Source organism: Sinocyclocheilus grahami, unplaced genomic scaffold, assembly GCF_001515645.1.
Source record: "Sinocyclocheilus grahami isolate Dianchi unplaced genomic scaffold, SAMN03320097.WGS_v1.1 scaffold752.1, whole genome shotgun sequence".
Taxonomy (NCBI): Eukaryota; Metazoa; Chordata; class Actinopteri; order Cypriniformes; family Cyprinidae; genus Sinocyclocheilus; species Sinocyclocheilus grahami.
The window spans coordinates 249361-257396 of NW_015505931.1; the positions used below are offsets into that span (position 1 = coordinate 249361).

Consider the following 8036-nt stretch of genomic DNA (forward strand, 5'->3'; position numbering starts at 1 on the left):
TGGTCTGCGGTTGTGAGGCCGGTTGGATGTACTGCCAAATTCTCTGAAACGCCTTTGGAGACGGCTTATGGTAGAGAAATGAACATTCAATTCACGGGCAACAGGTCTGGTGGACATTCCTGCAGTCAGCATGCCAATTGCACGCTCCCTCAAAACTTGCGACATCTGTGGCATTGTGCTGTGTGATAAAACTGCACATTTTAGAGTGGCCTTTTATTGTGGCCAGCCTAAGGCACACCTGTGCAATAATCATGCTGTCTAATCAGCATCTTGATATGCCACACCTGTGAGGTGGATGGATTATCTCGGCAAAGGAGAAGTGCTCACTAACACAGATTTAGACCGATTTGTGAACAATATTTGAGAGAAATAGGCCTTTTGTGTACATAGAAGTTCAGCTCATGAAAAAATGGGGGCAAAAACAAAAGTGTTGCATTTATAATTTTGTTCAGTGTAGTTTGGGTAAGTCGACGCTAGTTGCCGAAAGTCAGAGCCTGTCTACAGATTAAAGTTCACAGATCTTATAGAAAATCACGTAGTGTATGATGGTCACAGATTCTGATTTTTTTTGCATCAGACTATGATTCCATCCAGTCGAAGGATATCAGTTTGATACTTTCAACCTTCTGACAAATGGATCAATGGCATACAGTAGTATAAAACAAATAAAAAGAACATTTTCTTTCCATATATTTTAAATGAAATGTTATTACATTATCTGATAATTACTATTTATTTTCATTTTTATGTTCACAGATAGCACAGAAGAACCTGAACCTATTCAGGAGCAGGATGACACACCAGCTTCACCTTGCCTCTCTGCAAGTGAGCAGCCTGCAGCTGGGGTTCCTTCTGGTCGTAGAAACCCACCGGGGGGTAAATCCTCTCTCATCTTCGGCTAAGGATTTGCCTCACTTAAAGATAAGGTCCGGGCCTATGTGAAACGAGCATCTCAGAGTAAATGTGCTGTTCTGTGGTCAGTGCCCATCCTCTGCATAACTGTATTCATAAAATGACATAAGCCACAAAGAACAGATTAAGATCAGGACAATTTAGACAGAGAAGCGTGCCACAAATCTCTGAGCTGTGATTTGTTCAAAGGATGTCTTTGAATGTGTTAAGTGTTGGTCTCTCAGTCTTATCTTGACTAAGATCAGACCCTTAAGGAAAAACAGATCCCGGGTGTGCCCTGCTACTCTCAGATACTGCAAATCATAGGCCAAAATTTGCCATCAAAGTTCTCCCAGTCAGGGTTTTTTTTATATTCACGTTAGCCTAAGAAATGTCTCCCTGACTCAGTGTTTGTCTCTCTCTTTTTTGTGTTATGTTTTTGTCAGCACTTTATGAACTGTGGTGCCCAATTTGTGGTGCCTCAGGCTTGCTGGTTTAGAGACAAGGTTTGAATTATTCCATGTCACATCCATCATTGCCAAAAAAAAATTTTGATGTAAAGAAAAAAGTATAAACCTTGACTTACTGATCGCGGAAGAGATATTTATTACAACAGAACAAAAACACAATTAAATCAATAAATACAATTCAGAGATAAAAGAACAACAAACATGAGGGTGCAATGAAACATTACCCTCTAGTCAATAACAGGTGTGCTGGAAAAGGTGCATGTGAGCAAACTGTTATGTGTTTGTTAAAAAGTTTTAAAACGTACAAAAATACAAACAACAGCCACAGTGTACAGTCAATGCATCTAATTGTCATCAAGTAGTCCATGTTCAACAAAAAAGTTCTTATTGCCTTGTTACGTTTGACGTATGCCAAAACGGTGCTGTATTATTCTCCTTGGAGGAAGTGTGTAACAGTCTGTTAATTTTTTATTGTACATGAGCTTTTCTCAAAAAAAAAAGAAAAAAAAGAAAAAGTGTTTGTGAAAAATATTTGTCTACTGTCCTGAGAATAGAAACATTCTGTCATCCAACAAAAATACATTACCAGTGTTTCTTCTAATTGTCCATATCCATAATATTTTATCACAAGCTATAGTTAGGTGTACTATGAACAGGTGTGTTTACATGGTAACGGCTAAGAAGTCAAAGTGAAAGTGAAAGCAGCTCATAGTCACACTGCTTTACACAACGCCCTCACGTCTACAGGTGGCAGCAGTGTCCTGTCTTAGGTCATTTGATTTTGAAGGCAGTTTTGCTTTTGCTCAGTATCTACTTTCCCATTACAGTCTGTAAGGGTGAACTATGTACTAATGGTACATTAAACTAAACTAAACTAATGGTCGTCTGTACTGTAGAAACATTAACATTTAACTTTAATAATATGCATACGTTTAAAAAGAGCACTTATTATGGAAATAATACAAATAAATTTGAATGCAAATCAAATGTAATGCTTTCGGACACTTAATTGCATGTTATTTGCAATTTAATGAAAATGTATTCTAGTTTAAATGGTAACACTTTAGATTAGGGAACACAATATTCACTATTAACTTTTCCCTCAATAAACTCCTAATTAGCAGCTTATTAAAAGTTAGTAAGGCAGTTATTAAGTTTAGGTATGGGGTAGAATTAAAGGGTTAGTTCACCCAAAAATGAAAATTAGCTTGTGTTTTACTCACCCTCGCGGCATCCTAGGTGTATATGACTTTCTTCTTTCAGACGAATCCAGTCGGAGTTATATTAAAAATTGTCCTGGCTATTCCAAGCTCTATCATTGCAGTCAGCGGGTTTTGCAGTTGAACAGTCCACAAGTCGTCAAATAAAGCTCACGCATTCATAATAAAATGTGCCGCAGACGGCTCCGGGGGGTGAATAAAGCCCCCCTGTAGCGAATCCATGTGTCTTTTAAAGAAAAAAGATCCATATTTCAAACATAATAAACACTTTTCTCTCACTTCCGCTGACTGTCATACACTGAAGCAGTTCCGGCGGAAGGACAGCTCGCCGAGCGAGAGGCTGAGCAGCCCAACAACGAGACTGCAGAGTCCTAGGGTAGGCGGATGCCGGAGGGAGCCCACAGGTTTCGGAATGCACAGAGAGGTGCGGGAAAATAAACAGGCAGCTACGAGCACTGGAGCCTGGACGAGACAAGACAGGACTGGAAAGCGATACAAACAATGACAGTCAGAGCAAGGGAATACTCACAACAATCTGACAAAAGACAGAGAAACACGAGGAGCTATAAGGGGAAGCTAATGAGATAACAAGAATCTGGTATGAAACGAGGCGAGCAGAGAAACGAGGGTGGGGAAACAATCATACTGACAAATGCGCACGTGGCGAGCTGTCAAAACAAGCCACGCACAACAACACACAACAAACACCCAAATACAGAGACAGCAAGGAACAGGTGATCAGACCCGAGACTGGGCACAACATGTTCCTGGATTAACATCCTTGTTGATCCTGGAACAACATTCCAATTAACCAATCAGAATTGAGGGATAATTTTCAGGAAATATCTGTTTTAAGCTTACGATCAGGGTTAGGTGCTTCTACACCCTTGTTAATCAGCTATCATTTCACACTGATTTTAGGAATAAATTATGGGTAGGGATTGTGTTTAGTCTATATTTTTGGACAGTAATGTTGATCCAGGATAAACAAAAGATGTTGATCCAGGAACATGTCTTACTTGGCAAAATCACGGCGACCGTACATACACTGAACAAAATTATAAACGCAACACTTTTGTTTTTGCCACCATTTTTTCAGGAGTTGAACTCAAAGATCTAAGACTTTTTCTATGTACACAAAAGGCCTATTTCTCTCAAATATTGTTCACAAATCTGTCTAAATCTGTGTTAGTGAGCACTTCTCCTTTGCCGAGATAATCCATCCACCTCACAGGTGTGGCATATCAAGATGCTGATTAGACAGCATGATTATTGCACAGGTGTGCCTTAGGCTGGCCACAATAAAAGGCCACTCTAAAATGTGCAGTTTTATCACACAGCACAATGCCACAGATGTCGCAAGTTTTGAGGGAGCGTGCAATTGGCATCCAGAGCATCCCAAACATGCTCAATGGGTGACATGTCCGTTGAGTATGCTGGCCATGCAAGAACTGGAATGTTTTCAGCTTCCAGGAATTGTGTACAAATCCTTGCAACATGGGGCCGTGCATTATCATGCTGCAACATGAGGTGATGTTGGTCAGGTCATGTGAATGGCACAACAATGGGCCTCAGGATCACGTCACGGTATCTCTGTGCATTCAAAATGCCATCAATAAAATGCACCTGTGTTCGTTGTCCATAACATACGCCTGCCCATACCATAACCCCACCGCCACCATGGGCCACTTGATCCACAACGTTAAAACGGCGGATTAGCGAGCTGCCCTTACGGCTTCGTCTCCACTGCCGCTGTTGCAGCTTGTTCCAGCCGCTGCTATCCACTCATCTGTGTGATTGGGGATTCCACATCCACACGAACTGTCCGCGGAGGCGCTCATTGCCCGTGGTGATCGATCTCTGTACAATAAAGCCTCTGTTGAACCCGCACCTGAATCCAGCCTAGTCCTTGACATGTTGTACTTGGTGAAATCATGATCACCACTATGTACTTAGGTAAAAAAAAAAAAAATACAGTATACTTGTTCATGTTGTATTGCAAAACGATTTTATTGCTATTGAGGTGTGGTATGGGTGACCTTGGTGTGATAAGGGTGGGTTAACAGAGTAATTATAGATGTAACTACAGAAATTAGTTACATATGCAACTACATGCAGGTATTTTTTTAAATATCAGTACAATGTAAAATGTGTATGTACACAATAAGTACAATGTATCTATTGATTAATTTAAATGTAAGTACACAGTAGTTAAAGACACTGGGGGGGGGGGGGGGGGGGGGCATAAGCTTAATGTAGCTTTGCTTTCCATTTATAACTTAAAGCTAAGTATTTTTTCTATACCACAGCAAAAACTAGCTACTAACCTAACCAATAAAGTTCAAACATGAGTAAAGACAAGTGAACAGCCAGTAAAACAAATACACAAATTACAAGCACAAATAAATACAAATAAGTTCAGTAGTGTTGAGGTAAAGAAATATAATAATTAAGTGTAAAATAACACTGCATAGTGTTCACTGTATAAATTAAATATAGATGAATCTTTGTCAAAGCTGTGTTTTGTTGTTTGATTAGAATTAAATGACAGTAGCAGGTATTTATAGGCTGCTTCCCCTTTAAGGGGGGAGGGGGGGCACAATGCTGTTTCATGCATTCAGAGTTGTTTACATTTCTCCCGGAAGAGCGCGCCCGTGCACACATCAACCAGAGTGAGAGCAAGAGCGCGCCCATCAATGTGCTTCATTCAGCAGCGCTGCACGGGACTCGCTTGGGAAGAATTTCTCTAAAGAGGTGTGTTTTTGCTTGTAAGGGAAAGTTAACCTTGTTCAGCAATGGAGTTTCGCAAGTGTGTTTGTTGACAAACGTTCTATAAACAAAGCCCAGTTCGACGCTGGATTTGCACATCGTTTGATACTGAAAGATGGAGCAGTCCCAGCAATAAAAGATCCCGGTCATGATTCAGAACTGAAGACAGTGAAACTGCATCAAATGTCTGTGTTTTGTTGGCAATCGGAGCTCAAGTGCTCGTCACTCTTTAGCTCCACCCACGGCGCGCCTCCAGGAGCTCGGCTGTTTTCGGAGAGAATAAAAGAAGAAAATCTTTCTTTTATAAATATGATAAAACTAAAGACTTTTTTGGAGATATGAAGGATGCAGTACTACTCTATAGGTACTCAAGATTAATATGAGATTGGGTGAAATTGTGTGTGTTCGGTCCCCTTTAATATAAAGTGGGTCCGATAAAATTTAAATTATGTTAGTCAACACATAAAAAGTGTACTTCTTTAAAAGTAAAACTTTTAATTTGACATTATTACAAAGTGTACTTTTTGTTCTTGCTTCATAAAAGTGTACTCTCTTTATGTACACTTAAGTGGCATTTTATTTAATTATTATCTGCAAGCACTTTTTTAATAGGTCCTACTTTTAATATGTGCACATTCAATATGCATAAGCACACTTCTTCACAAGAGATTAATGCAAAAAACAAATGTCTGTAAAAGTATTTGATCTGTTGAAAACATGCTTTACAGTCTCGCTAACTTGTTATTTTAAACTGACATCCTGACATTTTCTTTTTCGAGTAAACTGTTGTTTTTCATTAATAAAACTGTTGTTTTTCCAAGTAATTAGTCCAATTGCTGTGAGGCCCAGTGAAAGTAGGCTACATGCTTGAATGCAGAGGTCAAATTTGCTAACATCACGAAGCAACTAAATATGATCATTATTAAAGTCAAAGTCATATACTTGTACATTAAAATTTTTATTTAATACATTTCGGTATGAGGGGATAATGATATAACACAGCTTTCTTAAAATTCTGGCCAGGTGACATTTTGACCCAAGTCCAAGTTTCAAGACAGCTCCTTGTCTGGTTTATGAGCCGTTTCTTTGCCTTTTCTTCTTGCTTTGTGTCAAGACTTGTCTCAGTGCAAGTCATGACATGAGGCAAAACTGGGAGAACAAGAACAAATGTAAACACTATCAACAAAGACCTTTGTAATAATGAAACTAAACTTTAAAATAAAAGTAGCCTAACGCATAACCCAGAGATGAAACATTATGTCAAATGGAACATTTAGCTGAACGTTCGATTAACTTTGATTGTATTTGTTTAATGTATATTTTCATCTCTTCAGTGTCTCCAAATACCTGTAGGGGTCGCTAAGCGTCTGTTTCAAATATACAGTGATTTCCCCCTGCCTTTTTGCTGTTAAAATGAACAGAAACAGGCACATTTATGTTTGCACTTAAATATATTGTCAAAAATATGTTTGTTCATCTAAAAGCAGTTAAATAACTTAATTTGGTTTATTTAAAGGGGTCATATGGTGCAATTTCAAATTTTCCTTTCTCTTTGGAGTGTTACAAGCTGTTCGTGCATAGAGAAGATCCCTAAAGGTGCAAAGACTAAAGTCTCAAATCCAAAGAGATATTCTTTACAAAAGTTAAGACTTGTCCACGCCCTCCTAAAACGCCTCGTTTAAACATGCCCCCACATGTCTACGCCAATGTGTGGGAAGATTTGCATAACAGCAAAGAAAGAAAGCGTAACTTTTATTCTCGCTGTAGTATTGTTGTTGCCGCCGCCTCCATGTCGTGACTCGTGGAGACGCTGTGTGTTTCGTTGTGAAAGCGAAACTACTTTGTTTGGCCTTCCAAAAGAGGACGATATCCGCTTCGTCATGCCTAGAGCTGATCGGTGCTGGTCGCTGAGGAAATACATCAACTTCACGCTGTGGATCGCCAGATCGGCTTTCACCGTGGACGAAGCGGAGTCCAGCCCGGGGTCGTCACATGTGGTTGCCGCAAGCCCACCGGCCACTCCTTAGTCGAATCCGCACCGTTCTCAAGCCCGCCGGCCGTTCCTCACTCTAGCCCACAGGCCGCCGCTCACACAAGCCCACCGTGTGTGATGCTGTGTTTTTCATTGTGAAAGCGAAACTACTTTGGCCTTCCAAAAGAGGACACAACTATAAATCAGTGGTTAAGTTGTATTTACAACACTGTTCCAGAACAGTTTAACCCAAATATTCAGATGTGTGCAGCGCATTTTATGGAGGACTGTTACCTGATCCTGGTAGAGTAGACTATAATGCGGCTGTTCTGACTCACAGTCTGTAAGTACGTTTCCATATTTAAAGAATTTGCCACTGATGATTCAAACGCGAGTTTAGAGTAGCGCTTGTTTGTCGTTTCTCCAATCGCAAATGCAGACATTTTATGTTTACGCGGCGCGATGCAACGCAACACGTAAAAAGACAGTATAAGTCATTATAATATGGAGCCAGATCGGCTTTAATTTATTAAAAATAATAAATTTATAAAACAAAATTCATAAATTCACAGCACAATTTACATTTACAAAATCCGATTCGTAAATTCAAAACACAATTCATAAATACAGAAGTAAAAGCATAAATATTTCCCCAAATGCTCACACAAAAGCATCTTACCTAAATAAATTTAAAATGTTTACACAAATATGTAT

General features: G+C 39.5%; 1 long non-coding RNA gene across 1 annotated transcript; it reads left to right on the top strand.

Moving 5' to 3' along the window:
- The first annotated feature begins 580 nt into the window (after window positions 1-580).
- On the top strand, window positions 581-1645 carry LOC107561031 (uncharacterized). The gene is made up of 2 exons (XR_001605796.1): window positions 581-654; window positions 757-1645. It is a non-coding gene; the product is annotated as an uncharacterized lncRNA (long non-coding RNA).
- Window positions 1646-8036: the final 6391 nt, after the last annotated feature.